The sequence below is a fragment of the Schistocerca gregaria genome, unplaced genomic scaffold, assembly GCF_023897955.1.
Source record: "Schistocerca gregaria isolate iqSchGreg1 unplaced genomic scaffold, iqSchGreg1.2 ptg000394l, whole genome shotgun sequence".
In the NCBI taxonomy this organism is placed as follows: Eukaryota; Metazoa; Arthropoda; class Insecta; order Orthoptera; family Acrididae; genus Schistocerca; species Schistocerca gregaria.
This window is the reverse complement of record NW_026061833.1, coordinates 98,679-118,496: the sequence shown is the minus strand read 5'-3', so window position 1 is coordinate 118,496 and position 19,818 is coordinate 98,679. Positions and strand designations below refer to the sequence as shown.

Below are 19,818 nucleotides of genomic sequence, written 5' to 3'. Positions count from 1 at the left end.
ATCACAATAATTGCGTGGATTTTCACACTCTCTCTTAGAAACAATAGCTGATCACATGATTACAACTCAGTCTCTCGTATTCGACTGCTGTGCCGTGACATGCGGCCGGTGCCGTTCGTAGCTAGGTGGCGCTCCCGCGCTCATCTGATTTGCGGAGCGCCTCTATCGCCGTTTGTGCGTACTGTCGTGGCGGCACTGTTAAATGTCGTGGCACTGTCACAACACTGTTATTATTATATTTCCAATTCTTAATTTTCTGCATTCAGTTACAGTTATCATTCTACAGCTTGCTGCATCGATGCATGGAAATCACCTCAAGACAGTTAACGTCACAGGGAACATGGGATTAGTAGTACTAGATTGTAAATTGGCCACTGTAGCACTAATATTTGTTTTCACTGTTTTATTCAAATTTCAGGTTTTATTGTTACTTCATAATTATTTGAAACGTAACTGTGGCATTAACTATCTTTAGAAGTATTCGGTGATGGTTGTGTTCCAACTTATTCCTAGTGATTTCACCAGTCTTCTTAAAAAACAGTTTACTGTAAACCATCAACATTATTTTTCCTGTTATCTTGGATTGGATGGCTGAAGAGTACTTTGGCTTTTGTCCAAGGAAAGGGTTTTGTAATGGTTCATCTGCTCTTTCACATCTAGCTGGGATTTCCAGAAGGCAGTTGCCTCAACATCGGTAGGAGTGTTTCCCATAGCTTTGTACTTGTGTATGGAAATGCATTTTATTTCACATATGTAATGTAGATTTTGCAGGCCTTTAGATAGGGATTTCATATCTGTCAGCAAGGTTTCTTAACCCAGTCACTGATTGTAGATCTCATTGTATTCCTCTTTTGTTACAATTGTTGGCCTTTTTCTTAGAAGTTTTCCTATTCTATCAAAAATGCAGTCAGTGGATAAGTAACTGTGTCCTTGTAAAAACAATTATTAGTACTAGGCAACATATTATGAAGGAGCGCAGAAGCACAAACTGTTGCTCTGCATGAAAACAACAGTGTGACTTAAATTATATGATTATTTAGGTTCTGCTTATCCTGTTTGTTTTGTTCCATTGTGTGTCTCGTTTATTTTGAATTCCAGACATGTTTGCCTTTGCATGTAAGCTCCTCATATCTGTCTGGGTCACACATATAAAATTTTGTTGAAGATTAAGACTGAAACAAAAAGCAACAAAGTTCGGTAAATAGTCAGCATGAACTAATGCTGTGCAATGAGAACCCCAGACGAGAATAGTTCTCAGGTTACAATTGTCTACCTCAACTTCCAGAAAACACTTGGTGGGGGGTTTGGGGCAGGGTGCATGTTAAATGCTTGCTCTGCCCTCATTATTCTTTATGCCACTTTTGATTTTTGGGTCATGACAAATGTTGAACATCTTGATGAGATCAGTCTCATTGACTGGGTGCACATTTGTCAAACACGGATTTCATGAGCTGGGGACTTGTTAACATGAACAGTCCATTGCTACTCTAAGCTCTGGGCATGCTTTTGCCTACCATCCAATGACACAGTAATGGAACATTTTACGTCATAGTGCATGGAAATTTGATTTTATTGGCTGAACTGTGAAAATTGTAGGAGGAAAATAATTTTGAAGATGCACCATTTGTCAATAAGGGTTAAGGGGATTGGCTATTCAAGTGAAACAATCATTACTGAGTAACTGCTATGGAATATGCTGTACTGAGGCAAGCAGGGTTCTGTTTGGGTGGACCCCAATCTCCCTACCTGGGACCAAATAGGCTGGTGATTATCTCACTGTATAAATTTCCAGAGGGTTATTGGTTGACCCTACCACCCCACCCCATCACCAAGTGAGATCAGCAAACATCATGCAACAGTAAAAATGTGATAGTAACACAGTATCAGGAGAATTATTAAAGAATGTTGCACTACCTACAGAACAAAATGCAGGTTAGCATTGCTTAATTCCAGAGAATTTTCTGTTGCAGAGGGAAGGCATAATTTCCTTAACTTTAGCAAAGGTTGGACACAGATTTGAACCGTTGCCTCCTGACTCGCATAAATGTGTGTATCTTCTTCTGCTTCTACACAATGAGCACTGATCCAAAAGAATTGCTGAAGAAATGGTCTTGGATGGTTACTGATTCATTCAAGAGATATACTTGAGGTGTAGGGACTTCTGAAATTAAGTTACACATCATCTCATGCTAAGACCATTACGCAACAGGCATGGCACACTGCCGGAAGAGTGGGCATGTTCCCTATTTCCTGCAGAGACAATTCTGCTGCAGTACAGACAACAGGTTCATCACATTGTGCGAGTGAAATGGCACTCCAAACTTGAAGTACAGGGAACAGTATGGTTCTTGTTGGCAAAACATCTAAATTGCACACAAATTCGCCATGAAATTCTGGCAGTGTATGTCCCAAATGAGGTGCAATGCAATGTAGCATCCAGTCATAGTGAAACAGTGCCAACAATTTGATGAAGACCATTCAGTCTTTCCAGCATGCTGGGTGGATATATGGCAGAAAAGAGATTTTCCATCAAAGAGGAAATTCACACAGCAGTCCTCAAATTGTTCCATGACTGAGGGGCAGATTTACACAGTCAAGAAACTGAACAGTTGCTGGGATGTTGCAATTGTTTACAGATCTTGGTGACTGTAGCAAAAAGTAGTATCTGCATCACTTTGAATTGCGTTGCAGCATACAGTAAAAGTTACTCAGTCTGTCATACATCTACATCCATACTCTGCAAGCCACCTGACGGTGTGTGGTGGAGGGTACCCTGAGTACCTCTATTGGTTCTCCCTTCTATTCCAGTCTCGTATTGTTCGTCAAAAGAAGGATTGTCAGTATGCTTCTGTGTGGGCTCTAATCTCTCTCATTTTATCCTCGTGGTCTCTTCGCAAGATATACATAGGTGGGAGCAGTATACTGCTTGACTCCTTGGTGAAGGTATGTTCTCGAAACTTCAACAAAAGCCCATACTGAGCTACTGACAGTCTCTTCTGCAGAGTCTTCCACTGGACTTCATCTATTATCTCTGTAATGCTTTCGTGATTACTAAATGATCCTGTAATGAAGTGCGCTGCTCTCCGTTGGATCTTCTCTATCTCTTCTATCAACCCTATCTGGTACGGATCCCACACTGCTGAGCAGTATTCAAGCAGTGGGCAAGCAAGTGTACTGTAACCTACTTCCTTTGTTTCTGGATTGCATTTCCTTAGAGTTCTTCCAATGAATCTCAGTCTGGCATCTGCTTTACCGACAATCAACTTTACATGATCATTCCATTTTAAATCACTCCTAATGCGTACTCCCAGATAATTTATGGAATTAACTGCTTCCAGTTGCTGACCTGCTATTTTATAGCTAAATGATAGATGCCTTATCTTTCTATGTATTCGCAGCACATTACACTTGTCTACATTGAGATTCAATTGCCATTCCCTGCACTATGCTTCAATTCGCTGCAAATCCTCCTGCATTTCAGTACGATTTTCCATTGTTACAACCTCTTGATACACCACAGCACCGTCTGCAAAAGGCCTCAGTGAACTTCCGATGTCATCCACCAGTTCATTTATGTATATTGTGAATAGCAACGGTCCTATGACACTCCCCTGCGGCACACCTGAAGTCACTCTTACTTCGGACGACTTCTCTCCATTGAGAATGACATGCTGCGTTCTGTTATCTAGGAACTCCTGAATCCAATCACACAATTGGTCTGATAGTCCATATGCTCTTACTTTGTTCATTAAATGACTGTGGGGAACTGTATCGAACGCCTTGCGGAAGTCAAGAAACACGGCATCTACCTGTGAATCCGTGTCTAAGGCCCTCTGAGTCTTATAGTTTCCTGCTGCTTCCACACCTTTCCTTGACAATCATCAGATGCCAGGTTACTCCTGGATGCATCAGTGAACGGAATCCTACCCCACTGATTGAGCACCCATTCTGTGTTTTCCGGTACCCATCTCCACAGACCAGTGCTTTGGGGGAGGGATGTTAGCATCATCTGTAATGGAGGCCACATTGATAATGGGGCGACTTGGATTCTGTCTTGACCATAGTTGCCTGATATCCCAGTTTAGGTGGGGTCATCCCAAATATCTGGTTGGAAACCCAACTCCCAGCTACCAACTGTACTTTGTTGGGATGGATAAAAATCCTGGTTACATAAAAATGGACACCTTTATATATAATGTTGTGCTCTTCACTTCAAATTGTTCATTACTGATTTCAATTGAGGGGCAGTCTTGACTTTAAACTTCTGCTTTTATTAAGAGCACTAAGTTGCCATACTTGACTCAATAGACATTGTTTTCGAGTAGTGCATCAGAGGTCAATCTTGACAATGCTTTGTAATTCTCTGCTGAAAAAATTGAATAGGGTTGTGCAGTTTCTTTCCCCTGTTGCAGCCTTAGTCATCATGATGCCAATATATGATGATCATATCAAAACATTCAAAAGAGAAGTTGTGACGAAGGAAGCTGGGATAATTTTTACTTCCCCCTTGCTTTGCCATTTCCCCCCTTAAAATTCGTTTTTTCACTTTTAACTAATTATTATTAACATATAAGAATATAATATGCATTTTCATAAAAGAGAAAGGTTCACCCTCAGTTTTAAAGAATTTAACACCAGGTTGAATTTTGTTTATGTAATTGATTTTCTAATTTATATTGAGTATTCCTGGTATCTTTTAGTATAGGGCAAAATCTCTCATTTTCATGTAACTTGAATTAGTAGTAGTAGTAGTAGTAGTTTTATTCATCCGTAGATCTCTTTTTACAAGGATATAGGACATGTCAAAGTATTTGCAAGCTTAGATCAATTTACAATAAGCTAATTCGTATACACATATATTTACAGACTTCTAGTTAGAGACAATCATTAGATTTTACTCCTGGTATACAATAATTTATTTACAAATAACTCATTAAATAATGTAATGCCACACTATTCACTCATATTTCACTATCAGTCACTGCACACACTATACACACACTGTTTCATAACACTTCACTCACTACATACACTCTTTGCCTTTAAATATGTCTGCTTGTGTCTGTGTATGTGCGGATGGATATGTGTGTGTGTGTGTGTGCGCGAGTGTACACCTGTCCTTTTTTTCCCCTAAGGGAAGTCTTTCCGCTCCCGGGATTGGAATGACTCCTTACCCTCTCCCTTAAAACCCACATCCTTTCATTTTTCCCTCTCCTTCCCTCTTTCCTGACGAAGCAACTGCCAGTTGCGAAAGCTCGTAATTCTGTGTGTGTGTTTGTGTGTTTTGTTCATGTGCCTGTCTGCCGGAGCTTTCCCGCTTGGTAAGTCTTGGAATCTTTGTTTTTAAGGTAATTAACAGATTAGACAAAAGTGTTGCTTGCATAACTATATATGTGAATTTCATGATTAAAACAAATAATTCGGCGTAACTCTTGTAGTAGAAGAAACTGTTAAAAAGACGGAATTTTTAGATGTATTCAGTTAACCGATTTTAATTGCAATTTCTGTAAATTTAACTTTGAACAATGTGTAGTTTCAGTACCTATTATTGTGGTGATATATAAGGGTCATGAGACAGTCAGTTCATGGCCAAGTTTCAGATGAGGAAGCTGTGTGGGTTAGAACAACCACGGTGCATCACCTTAACAGTGATGTAAGTGGCACACGAATAGGCCATGTGTTAAAGCAATGACAGTGTCTGTTCCATATGTACCTGATTATTCTGAAAGAACTGTGAATTATTTGGTTATGTTTTTATTGCTGTAGATGTTCAACAGAATACTATTGTAGCAGTATGTGGATGTTTGCCTGGAAACTAGTAATAAGCCTTATGGGAAGTTGTGCACTGCCCATATATAACCGTGTATTATTGGGAGGTTGTGAAAAGTGAAACACAGCTGTGCATCTGTCAGGTACATCATTTACAGTAGATAGTACTGCACGTCCACCCCCTATGTTTTCAGCCAGTATGCCAACACCGAGGACAACAGAGGAACAAAGCAGGCAAACCACAACAAAATGGCAGTTTACTTGCAGCACAGTATAAACTATGTTGAAAAATGATTTGACTTTGAAGAAAGTGTCTACACGACTTTCAAACCATTTTCACTGACAGTGGAAAAGAGCTCATTTTCAGAATTTGTATAAGTGATTTCTTGTAGATGGGGATTTGATGTTTGACGAATGTGTGCAGTTAAAGAATTTTCTCAAGGAAGAAGAGAAGAACTTTTTAACCTGAAATTTGATTAGTGGAAGGAATTTTTATCATTGTTATGAAAACTATGACAACTTCTTCAAACTTTTCCGTTTTGCTTCAGATGAGTTTTCAGCCTGATTATGAACACTTGGTGAGCTGAGAGGAACCTTTTCCCAGCAACAACTTTGGAAGCTGAAATACTAATGAAGATTATTGCTTCTTGATGAGAAAGAAAAGATTCTATGAAGGAGATTGAAAAGTGAGCAAAAATCCCAATAAGGTAAAATACAGTGATTTGTTATTTTGAATTGTAGCCTGTGTGGGTTTAGTCTTGGTTTTTAAAAAATATCCCGATTTAGTTCAGAAGAAACTTGGTGACTGGTCTGTACTAATACAGCTGCCTTCTAAATGGGCAGTGCACAGCTCTTTTGCATTTTCTTGTGGGTGCCTATGACCCACAACTCTTATGCTCTAATCAGGTTGTTGACTCCAGGCTACCACTGGACGATGGTTTGTCTCACAGTAGTGGTTCTCTGTTTGAATGATGTCACTGTGGTGTATGACAAATTGACAGGCAACTTACCATGCTGCCAACCTTCCTGCCATAGGCTCACAATGTGGATAAGCCTGAAATGATCCTTCAGAGCATGTTTACAGACAACACAGTGCACACAGTTAAAGGTTTTAATGAATCTGTCACACAGAGACTTCTGTTCAATAGTAGATTATGATAAATATTCTGGCCAACGAAGTATCTGATTCCATTCATTTTGCAGCTATGTTTTTTCAATAATTGCAAATCTGCTATTCAAAAATGGAAGCCTTTTGGATTAATATTTTGTTTGAAATTTCTTTCTTTTTCTTTGCTGTTTGAGAATATTAATTACATTACACACTTCATTTTTTTTCCAATTGTAAAATGGCATGTGTTTCACATTTTGAAATTATTTAGCTATGAAAATGCCTCACAGCACTTCTCTATCAAATAAAAACTGTTATAATTTTTCATAAATACCAGAACAGTTCCTGAAGCTAATATTGTAAAAATGTGCCTTTGATGCTTTTGCACCAATGAGTTGAGTTGATCTATCTTTGTTAACTTTCTCAATGGTTTTAGTGAGTTTACTGACTGAGAGCAGTTGTGTTGGACCAAGTCTTTGACTTGATGTCACATGGAACCAAGTGCAGTTTTATCTGTTGGACTAAGTAATGTGAACTCAGTGTATATTATGAACTGTAATTTGTTTTTATAATTCTGCAACTTTGAAATCAGTGTCCATTTAAAAGTGACTCTTTTTAGCCAGTCACCAAAGCTATAAAAATGTGGTGTTAATTGTTGATTACGTTTGGAGAATTAGCAAAAGCTACAATGTTTTTTCATCTGCAAGTCAAGATATTAACTGAAACTATATGACCTAGAGCCCACAATGAATTGTATTGCTAAATATATATTTGGATGGTGAGCTGAGCCACTAAATACTTCAAATCATGTCGATGATTGTTGATACTGTTTTCTATGCAACAAATGTCATTGGAACTCTATCCTACAGTGTCATATCCCAGCGTTACACTTCAGACAGTTCTGACAAAGAAATGTTACAGCTTTAATTGCATCATTTCAATAATTTCTTGTTGTTTGGAGTGAGGAACAGGACTCTTGGAAGGCACATGAATTAGTGTTCAGAGAGAAGAAATAAAGGACTTGGAAGATAAGTTGAATGGAATGAAAGGGATGAAAATCATGCATTGTTGACATTCATACCTGGAATTTCCATTGGTTGTTTTAAAAATGGTAAAATTCCACCAACCAACATGTTGCCCCTGCCAGTAGTGTAATGTGATGCAGCATGGAGGGGCAGCTGGTCAGCACACCTCTCTCGTGGGACTTTTTGACTGTGGAACCACTACTAAATGGTCAAGCAGCTCCTCACTAGACTCAGTGCATTCTGTACCAGTCACCCCCCACTGAGGAAAAATCGCTGGCAGTACCAGTAATCGAACCCAGGTCCGCCAAATGGTAGTCAGTTGAATGGGACGGCTAAGGAGGTAGACAATGGAATGGATAGTGTGTTAAAGAGCAGTTCTAAGATGAACATCAGACAAGGATAATGGAATGTACTCAAGTCGAATCGGGAGATGCAGAGGGAGTTATGAGGGATGATCAACGAGTTTCCATTTGGAAGCTGTACGAGAAGGGGTCGAAAAGCTTCTACCCCAACAAATAAAGAATGAAAGAAATTTCATAATATCAATTTATTTGTCTATATGATACCTGTCTACACTAATACACTTGAAGGCATGCTCAGATAACTTCTGCAAACCATTCAAATAAAAGGTCTTTGATTTCAAGTCCAACAAAGCATCAGTCACTGCATCATCATCCTTTGAGGTATTTTTTTTAGGTTTGGGAAAAGGAAAAAGTGTGATACAGTCAGATCTGGAGAATATGGTAGGTGATGTAAGAATTCAAACCCACAGTCATGCAGAGTTTCCAATGTTGCCAGGTCTTTGTGCACCGATGCATTGTCCTGATACTAAAGAGTTCAGTGAGCCAATTTTCCTTATATCTTCTCTCAAATGACACAGGAGGATGCAACAGTATAAAGCATTAATAGTTGCAACCATTGGCAAGTAATCCACCATAATCACCCCTTTTGCACCACAGAAGACCAAAGCCATCACCGTACCAGCTGACTTTTGCACATGGAATTTTGTGTGTGTGTGTGTGTGTGTGTGTGTGTGTGTGTGTGTGTGAAGGATGGTTTCATTGCTGTGACTCTTGTTCTGTCTCAGGATCAAAGAGTTGAACACACGTTTTGTCCATTGTGACATACCCTGCAAGAAAGCCATCTTCATTCACTTCAAATTGGGGTATGATTTCTTCACAACACTGCACGTGTTCCCATATCTGATCTGCACTCGAGTCTTTGTGGACCCACCGAGATGAAACTCTCAGCACTCCAAAAGTATCCACAACAGTGTCGTGAGCACGCCTGTGGGAGATTCCAAATGTGGTTTCAATGTCCTGCAAAATTGTATCATGAATTGTAGTCACTGTTTCATCAGTGGCAGGCTTTCCATTCCTTGGTGCTTCTCTCACACTCATTCTTCTGTGTTTGAAGTCAGACGCCCAGTTTATCTCTGTTGCACAAGACGGAACACTGTTTGTAAGTGTATTCCGCTTGTTCTCCACAATTTCCTTGGAATTTGTTCCCTCCAAATGGAGATATTCAACCACTACACAGTTCCTTATTCTCCCAATATTCAACACTTTGCTTAAACTACAGTATACAGTGCATCTTAGTGGCTACACTAATGAAGGTGGAGCTGCGACATTTGACTTGCGTACCCATAAAGGGTCACCATAAAAGTAGGTGGTGGTAATGTGACACATTACAGTAACTATCTGGGGCTGAAACTTTTCAGCCACCCCTCATATGCGAATCGGGCAAAATTATGATGAGAACTGAGGCAACCACCCTACCAGTGCACCAGGTTGAAGATGCCCACTTGGTTGAACACTGTGTCCTGCTTTGTCAAGAAGTCTGTCACTGCTTGCTGCACACCCTCTTGCAACAGGAGTCATTGATCCTTCAAGACCTTTCTAAGGGACCAAAGGCACGATAAGCACACAGGTAGTGATCAAGACTGCAGGGTGGCTACTCGAGTGTCTCCCACTTTAACTGGTGTCTGCATTATGGGGATGTGTATTATCCAACTTGATGCACCATGGTGGTTTTCAACGGAAGTGATTCTTCAATGTATTATGGATGTCTACCAGCAGCCGAGAAAAGAACAACAGTATGTGATCCTGTTTGGACATATTTGGTAATAACACTGCCATAGTTCCACTTTTTACATTTACTACATGCACTTCAGAAAGGCACAAATGTCACACATTGCTTCTGTAACCACACTGGAGTCATGCTACATTGCTTTTACTCTGTGGCAACACCCTTGAATGGGAACTTTTTTATTGTCCATTACATGAGGTTTGTCCGGATAATACGTATAAAAGTTGAATAATGTCTTTATGTTACAGGTTGCAGTCACCGCCAGCTCGGACTACTGCTGTAATCAATCCCATCAATGCTCAGTTTGAGTCAGAGCACTCTGTGTGAAGGTGGGAGTGTGCAGCAGCTTGTTGACACTTACCCTTTTTCACCTGCCATCGGCATGGAGCTCTTTCTGATTGAGGAACAGTGCGTCAACATCAAGTTTCTTGCAAAGGTATGCAAAACTGGCCGTGAGATTTTTAAGGGTTTGAAACAGGTTTACGGATACAATTCTCTAAAGGAACCAACCATGAACAAGTGGTTAAAAAGGTTCTGGGATGGCCGAGAAGAAGTGAACGATGACCCTCGCCCAGGATGCCCGTCGACATCGAGTTCTGATGCAAATGTTGAATGAAATCGGGCTTGTGTTCTTAAAGACCGTAGATTCACAGTAAGAATGATTGCTGATGAGCTGTCAATCACCAAAATAATCGTTCATGAAATCCCGACACAAAAACTTGAAATGAAGAAATTGTGTGCATCAATCATACCGAAGCTCTTGACGCCAGATCAGAAAGCAAAGAGGGTCGAGTGCTGTGAGGATTGGTTGGAAGCAGAGGAACAAGGGGACTTTCTCAACTGAGTCATCACTGGAGACGAGTCCTGGTTTTACGGATTCAATGTGGAGCTCAAATCCCAAAGCAAGGAATGGAAACTAGCAGGAGAACCGAGAACAATAAAAGTCGCGATTCCAGTTTGAAGACAATGTTGATCCTTTTCTTTAAGTGTAGGGGCATTGATCACAAGGAATTTGTCCCTCCTGGCAAGAGAGTGAACAGAAATTTTTACATTGAAGTTCTGACACATCTCAGAGCTCGTGTGGCCCGAGTTCGACCGGAGTTGGCAAAAGGGGGCAGGTGGATCCTTCATCACGAAAATGTGCCCCCACTCGCACGTTGCTCATTGTGTGCGAGTTTTTAGCCTGAAGGTCAATAACCGTGACTGAGCACCCGCCTTATTCACCTGATTTAGCCCTGTGTGACTTCTTCATGTTCCCAAAATGCAAAATGGCGCTTCGGGGGCGGCACTTGGGAGATGTGGAAGCCATCAAGGTGGAAACGACACGGCAACTGAACAACATCACAACTGAAGACTTTCAGCAATGTTATCAACAGTGGAAACGGCGTTGGCAGAAGTGTATCACATCTCAGGGCAAGTACTATGAAGGAGACCATATTGTAATACCTGAATAATTGTAAAATAAAGTTATTATTCAACTTTTATACGTACTTTCTGGACAAACCGTGTGGATTAGGAAATGAGACACTGAAGATAAGAGAAGTGTTTTGTTATTTGGGTAACAAAATTATTGATGATGGCTGACACAGAGAGGATATAAAATGCAGGCTGGACTGTCTGATGGACAGAATATCTGAAAAAGAGGAATATGTTAGGAGTGGATTTAAATTTAAATGTTAAGGAGTCTTTTCTGGAGGTATCTGCCTGAAGTGTAGCCTTGCTCCAAAACGAGATGTGAACAACAAGCAGTTCAACTAGAAAAGGATGGTATCTTTTGGAATGTGTTTCTAGGAAGAAATTTTGACGATTACGTGGATAAAACATAAAGGTAAACTCTGTCCATCGGTACTGGCCGACCACCGTGTCATCGTTCGGCACACCACTATCCTGCCTGTGTCAGTTTTCTTGACCTCGAGACCTGCTTGCTTCAGTAGCTCCTCATTTGGCATCACAAGGGTGAATGTGCACCGTTCCAGTCCTCTCACCTAGAAAAAAAATCCCTGGCAGTACCGGGAATCTAAACCTGTGTCCTCCCCATGATAGGCAGCAGCAGTGAACACAAAGTTACAGAGGTGGATAGATGACTATGATTGCTACTAGATACCCTCTGCGATGCACCTAGAGGTGGCTTATGGTATAATTATGCAGTTGCAGATCAAATTACTAAGAAAATGGTACTGAATGAAATTGAGGAGAAAATAAATTTTCAGCACAACTTGACTAAAAGAAGGAACAGGTTGATAAGACATACCCTGATGCATCAAGGAATCATCAATTTGGTATTGGTGGGATTTCAGTGAGGGGAGGAAAAACTGTTGAGTGGGAAATATAGTAATAAAGTAAGCAGGTTCAAATGGATGTATGCTTGTGTATGATAGACTAGCATTGAGAGCTGCATGAAACCAGTCTTTGGACTGAAGACCTCAACAAAAACAGTTGGCTGTATGTAGGAATTTCCTGTGGTCAGGAAAGCAAGGAGAAAGGATTTTCTGATAAAGAAAACTGCAAATACTATACATTAATGTGGTGTAAAATGTTTCTTGAGCTGTTTATGAAGCCAGAGAAATCTTATATTAGTTCTTTTGGCATAAAAAAACGTGTACAGGATGATTAATCTACCCATACCCATGGGTTTTATACAACTTGCAATGCCTACAAATGTCATGGGCAACATTTTCATTTCTCTCACCTATTACATGCAAATTACTAGTCCTACATAAAAAAAATGAACAGGATCTTTTTTGTGGGAAATTTAATGTAGCCATTTTTTTGGGGAGTGGAGGGTGGGGGGGTACATTTTTGTTAGAGGCCCAAGTGCATTTTTCTTGAATAACACAAAAACTGTGGTCTCCAACAAAAACTTATTCCAGTTCAAAATTTAATGTAGTTAATTTTCATACAAAAAGGTCCTGTTCATTGTTTTCTTAGGCCTAACAATGTGCATGTAGGGAGGAGAGAAGTTTAAAATCATGGGTGTGGTTCTTGAAGATGTTGCAGGTTCCATAAAACTTTATGGCAGGGGCAGCCGAATAACCCTGTGTATGATCCAGATGATTCAACAACATGCTTAATACACCTCATGGTCAAACATGGCTGCTGATAGAAAATAGGTAGTTCATATTGGCTTTGTGTATCCCCATTATGTGACTGAAGTAAAGAACAGGATGTGGGATGTTCACTGTCAACTTTTATACCCACATTGGTAAGCCAAAACACATTAAAATATACAAGGCATGGCAGAAAAGTAAGTACCATTGTTGAAAAAGGATTCATGAAATCATTTCTTCAGACATATGTCATAGCGGTAATCCAACTTTTCTATGCTCTCTTCATAGAAAGATACCATCAGTGAAGACATCCAATACTGATCACGCTTTCTTACATCATCATTGGTGTTGAAGCACCTTCATCCTACTTGATGATGAAGTAAAAGTGGTAGTCAGCGGATGTGAGATCAGCACTGATTGGCAGGTGGTCGAACTGTTCCCAACCGAATTGTTTAGTAAGGTTTTCAGTGCCACCAGCACAAATGAAATGTGATGTCATGAAGCAACATAATAATTCGATTGAGAATTTCGCATCTTTTGTTTTGAGTAGTGTGATGGAGTTCTCTCGGTGTTTTGCAGTATCATACCGCTTTCATGATTTCAGCTTGGAGAAGGAACTCAACAAGCAGAATGTCTATTGCACCAGATTTTTTGCACTGACAACTTCATTCTGATTTCTTTTTTTGGGGGTGGTTGGGTGGGGGAGGGGAGGAGGAATATTGTTGGATTCTGAGTTCTGTCACTCCATACATTGTTGTTTTTGTTTTGGAGTGTCATGAAAAACCCAAGTTTTATCACCAGTCATGATTTTATTTAAGAATTCATCTTCCTTATTACTGTATTCAGTGCTGAAATGTCAAAACCCTGCCAAAGTACATGATTTTGTAAGCATTTTTGAAACAGAATTCACAAAAATTTAAGCAATTTATGACTGATAGAAACAGTTTTTGAAATACATTCTTATTGTGAACCATGCGTTTTCATGAATTTTTCTCACCCATACCATCAGTGACAACAGAAGGCTGTCCAACACATGCTTCATCATGAGTGTTTCTTCAACTGTCTCATCCACTTCCTCACCATAAACGTCTACAAGTTGATGAATTTCAGCTGGCTTAATGTTCTGTGTGTTGAAACAAAACATAACAGAGCGCACTTCACAGTCACTGGGCTCAAAGGCTGTCTTAAAGATTTTGACTGATCACTAACAAATATAAATACCACAAAATTTAGCTTCAGAGTCAACTGTGGAAAGACAATGAACCAGAGAAATGTGTGAACCTACAACACAAGTGCTGGAGTGGCAGCAGAATGATTTGGTACTTACTTTCAGGATGCACCTCATACTTTGAACTTCTATGGAAGTGTCCGTCACCTTTTAATGTAAATTTTTGCTTATGATGGAAACTATGTTGAAACAGTGTGTTTTGTTTATCTCTCTCTAGTCATGACAGGTAATGTGATTCAAGGACAGAGGTACTTTCTGACTTACCTTAGTCAAGCTCCAACTCTTCTGCCCTGTAAGCTACTTGCTTTTATCCTCAGGTTGTTACTCTCTGGCCTGCAGCTGCTCCTAAAAAAATTGCATAGATTGTGTAAAAAAGAAACTACATTTACAAAGAATTTGTGGGGTCAGAGGAGATAGATGTACACTTAATTACATGTCACTGGTGTGAACCATGTTGCTGATATGGATCCGTTAAAGTTTTGATGTTAGTAATGCTCGAGATATGGTGTGACTATTGGTATAGGGGCATTTCAGAAAATATCGCCTGTCTACATTATGGCGCAACTGGAATATGCTTGCTCAAAACAACCAAGTGTGAATAATGACAATGCATTCAGCTGACTGGTAACCAGTGCTTCATATACCAACATCGTCTCCCCCTATAAAAAAAAAAAAAAAAAAGAAATTTAGAGGCAGTCACACAAAAAAAAGCTTCTTTTTCTCTCCTAAACACATGAAAAGTGTGTGTATGTAGTTTATTGTTTTAATACACTGTGTATATGAAAAGAGTTGTCACCATTACCTACACTGCTTACATGGTGTTAATTTGCACACAGATTTCTGGCTGTTTCACTGGAAAGCTTACCAATACATTTACAGCATAAAGCCAATACTCACTTGTAACTTAAAAATGTACACAGCTCAAAGGTAGTACAACTACAACTCTGCTGAATTACAGTGTCTTTCATGCAGTACGACATTTTTAACCTCTGAGATAAGCTACGAAGTAATTACTCCATGCCATACAAAAAAACAAAACAGCCTCACTGTTAATATTTCTCATATATGTAATAGGTAATGGGAACAACGGAACCAACAAAATTAAGAAGACCATTAGCATTTTTTTAAATTCATCTATCTTTTACAGAAAAGAACAGTAAATTTCAACCATTTCGTAGGGACGTTACAACATTAGCAACCACTGTGTTATGATTTGTGACCATGCATTATATATATTATTGGGCACTTCAGTTCCATGGAACACTATTTAATGTGGAGCTATATACATGATTATTTTTATTACTCAACATGTGTAATATTACTTAAAGGTTAATTTTATCATCAACTTACAGAAACAGTTAGGTTAAGAGACATCAATGTATGCCGATGGTTACTTTGCAGCCTGTCACTGCTACATAGTGTTGAAACCATAGGCTAGGTGGAAGACTCACTGGACAAAAAATTGTTAGAACTACATACATACATGGGTGAAAAGCAGTTTTGCTGATCTCAAAATACTTTATTGTGCACTTATGTTCCAAATGACAACTTAAATGAAACTTCACATCTACAATAATTTCACCAATAAGGTGGGCTACAAATTGGTTGTAATATTCTGACCTGAGTAGCTCTTCAGCAAGTAGAGCTACATAATATGTGCTACTGTTTTTACATGAAAACTAACACTAGTCATGTTTGCAATAGAAACTATAATTAGGTCCAATACATTTAAAATTGTATGTCTACAGCAAGCAACACTACAGCCAGAATGTACTGCTTGTTGAAAATGAAAATTCATCAAAATACTTGTATTACACACTGAAATTCCTTACATCCATTCTCTCTTGCTGCAATAATGCTTAAACTCACAGCCAAAGACAATTGTACATTGTTGTGGGGAATTAGAATAACTAATAAATGTAACTAAATAATATCTGTATTCATTTGAGTTTGTTTCACCAAGATCCAGATTATGTTGTCACTTTTGTCCCCTTGTTCTTGCATTATCTGATTGTAGTTTTCAATTTTGGCCAGTTGATATAAGTCTGTCTTGTAACTCCTTCACGTTCATTGTTATTGGCAATAACTTTATTAGCTCGTATCATCTTTGATGACAATACAAAACTCGATAAACAAGTCAATGCAATCTGTGCCAGCACTTAATCATTAAAAAAACCCTCTTTCAAATTTTGTTTACATTCAGTGCTATTCATTTTGTTCTAAGGCTTGTGTTTAGTATAAATAACCAGTAGTGCATCTGTAGGCCTTATCAGTTTCAACATTAAACTGTAACGTTTAAGTATTCAGAGCATTTGCCTCAATTTTATCCCATAGATTGCTACTTTACTGATGTGGGATTTCATAAATTAGAAAGAGCATCTCTCTTGAAATATTTACAAATGGAATACTGTTGAACAACACTTATGTACATTTTGACATAGTTATACAATTGAAAATGTTGACAGATGTTCCTAAAATTTCTTTTGCAACCTGAATACTGAAACATGTTCTAGGAACTACTTTAAAATGTTAAAATTCTACAAGAGGCTCTACACTGGAAGACACTCTATTTCATTTTTATATTATTACAGAAGGGAAGGAGCAAGACGAGGTACTTTCAGGGAACGACTGGCAAGTAGAAGTAATTACCAATATTGCAGGTTCCAGTACTGACCATGGTCCTATTATCATCCAGTTGGAAACATTCACACAATGTTAGTCACAACAGAAACACTTCCACTACAATGGTTGTGACAAGTATGCTCCTAAACCCTGTTGTTCTCATCTACTTTCACATGGTTTACATTGTTCATTGATAAACAATGGCATCCCAGCAGACACTGTAGAAATAAACTTGGTCCAAACAAGTACAGTATAATAGATGTCAATGAAATGAGACGTTTTTTTTTACTTCACACAGTCACACCAGGAATCCTCAATACACATTTATGAAAGAAATTAAGATTACAACTTATAAAAACTTGAGCTGTTATCCAAAGCCACTAGAAGAAAACTTTGTTTGAGTAGTGACAAGTTAGCAAGAACCAATACCTCATTTCTGCTTCAGAAGAATGTATCCAACAAGAAGCCAAATTTCATCCACTCATTTATTACATGGGAAAGTGTGGCTCCATATGTATTTGCACTGTCCACTGTTAGTTTCCAAAGGGGAAACACAAGTCAGGGAGCAATTTTCCATAAGAGCTGAAATTAATGAGTTAAAGAGGCACAACATATTTTGGGGGGAAAGAAGGGAGGCTGGAGAGATGTGTGTTACAAGGTTATGGCAGGCCCAATGTATAACGTTTCTATTTTGATGTAGAGTTCACATAAAGATGTCATTTTTCATGAACAACACTGTGTGAACAAAGAAGAGCTCTCAAGCATACTAAACATCAATGACACGCTGCCTACTGGAATAATGATGGTTTCTTTATGGACCGCATTTTGATCACTTGCAAGAAGCAATCACTAGTTTATCGTGGGCTGTAATGATTTCAAACGTAATATCTCATTTCACCTCATACAATTTGTAACTTTGGCATTCTGCTGTGATTACTGCATTGCTGAACAAATCAAAGACATCAACAACAGTTAGCCAAGATATGGGACTTCTTTCCTCTTTTTTTTTTAATACCCACCACTCTGCCTGTGTCATGTTAATAGAAACTGACTATCTTAGCAACCACAATGGTTAAATTTTCACTTTTACAAAAAGAAAACCAGACTGACTGTGGGTTTGGTGTTCAGCAGGAGGCAAAACCTTGTTAGTGGTCTGGCTGTGAGACTTGAAAGCATTCCACTCCCCATGCTACATCGCTGGGTTTTAAGAGAACTGTCAGGAGGTGGCAGTGTTCTGCTTGGAAGGTCCTGAAACACACAAAGTGTGGCAAAAATTACTATTGGGACAGTAATGCATTAAGTCACTAGAAACTGCTGTCAGGTAGAACCACTGTACTGAATAACAACCAGAAGCATTTCTATAAGTATTGCATATGAGTGCAGCTTATGGGAACTCTATGAACGTGAGTTGAAAGTCCCTTTCTTATCTGCAGGAATTTACACTAGATTATAGCACAACAGCTGTAGGGACCTAGATTAAGTTTATTTAGTGTAAATACAAGAAATTGCAACAGTCTCATTTCATTCTTTTCAACAGAACAACCAAAGGAAATAGAAAATCTAGCTGAGGAAATTAATAAATTACACGACAAAATTCAATTCAATTCACTTCACATCACTGTAGAAATAAAACACCAGAAAACATTAACAAAACTTTTATACAAAAATGCTCAAACTTCCACGAAGCCAACAATTACCAGTGTTACCATCCGTAACTCTTCTTGCTATCCAGATCACAATAAAAAAGTGTTCTTCAGAAGAATGTTTAATCACATGCTTAAAGACCCAATGGATTCAAGTGAAAGATAAAAATAAACACAAATTGTAAAATCAGCTGCCTCCAGTTATGAATACAATCCCGCTGTAATACATAAATTAAACCAACCAGTTTCTGGACAACCACCCACAAACTGGAAGACCATCTTTGTAATAAGCTGACTTTTCTCAAAGAAGATTTCATACCAAATTGCCAACCTCTTCAAGTTGTATGTCATACAAACAAGCTTCTTCGCAAGCAACAAAATACAGAATAATATCATCCACAGTACTGAAAACACTAAGCAAGAATATCAAAAGTCAGGTATGTCCAAACTTCTGCAATAAACAAACTGGTAGAAGCACAGGGATGCACTCTGTCTTAACATACAGAACAAATTCAACTTTTGCAGGATAAGTTACTGGGCAAGAATTGTGGCAAACAGTGTAGAAAAGAACCAGGCAAGAAATTTGACTTTCTTGAAGGAACTGAAATATCTTTCAACACAGATACAGCACCAGTCTACCTACTCAATGACAAGTTTTGCCTTCACAATTATGAAGACTTACTATTAAAAAAAAAACAAAAAAACTGACCCCTCTCAATCTCTCTTTGCATCTTAACTACACTGATATCACTATATAAAATCTTGCATGATATATCTAAACCTTCTACTCTTGTTTTAAAAAGTAAAGTTCATGTACATATCAAGAGCTGCAAATATTGGAACTTCACTCTATTTCTCTATTTTTGGGCATTCATGTTCAGTTTTGAATAAAGTATTTACCCACACAATTTTATTGTCTCTGAGCAAAGTATATTATATCCTCATAACACGCATCAGTTGTACAGTGCATGCTGGATGCTGGCTGAGTTTAGTAATCAATTGCGTCTCATGGGCTTGACTATTGTCTGAAGTAGTGATGGAAGGAATTGACACTGTGAATGCTGCATAGAGGGCTATGTGAGTATCTTTTCTGAGCAACACATTGCAAATCATCGCAGATATGCTCAATGTTCAAACCTGGGGAGTTTGGTGGCCAGTGGAAATGTTTAACCTTAGCAGAGTGTTCCAGGAGCCACTTTGTATCAATTCAGAACATGCCAAGTGTATCATTGTCCTGCTGGAATTGCCCAAGTCCATTGGAATCCCCAAGGGACAGAATGTTTATGTA

General features: G+C 38.8%; 1 long non-coding RNA gene across 2 annotated transcripts in view; it reads right to left on the bottom strand.

The window, feature by feature from the left end:
- The window catches only part of LOC126310126 (uncharacterized), a 111,178-nt gene that overhangs the window by 29,099 nt on the left and 62,261 nt on the right, over positions 1-19,818 (bottom strand). Inside the window, exon 2 of one of the 2 annotated variants that reach the window (XR_007554360.1) lies at positions 14,530-14,610. This is a non-coding gene — a long non-coding RNA (uncharacterized LOC126310126). Of the gene's footprint in view, positions 1-13,047; positions 14,611-19,818 lie in introns of those variants that run through there. The other variant, XR_007554359.1, reaches the window with a different exon arrangement.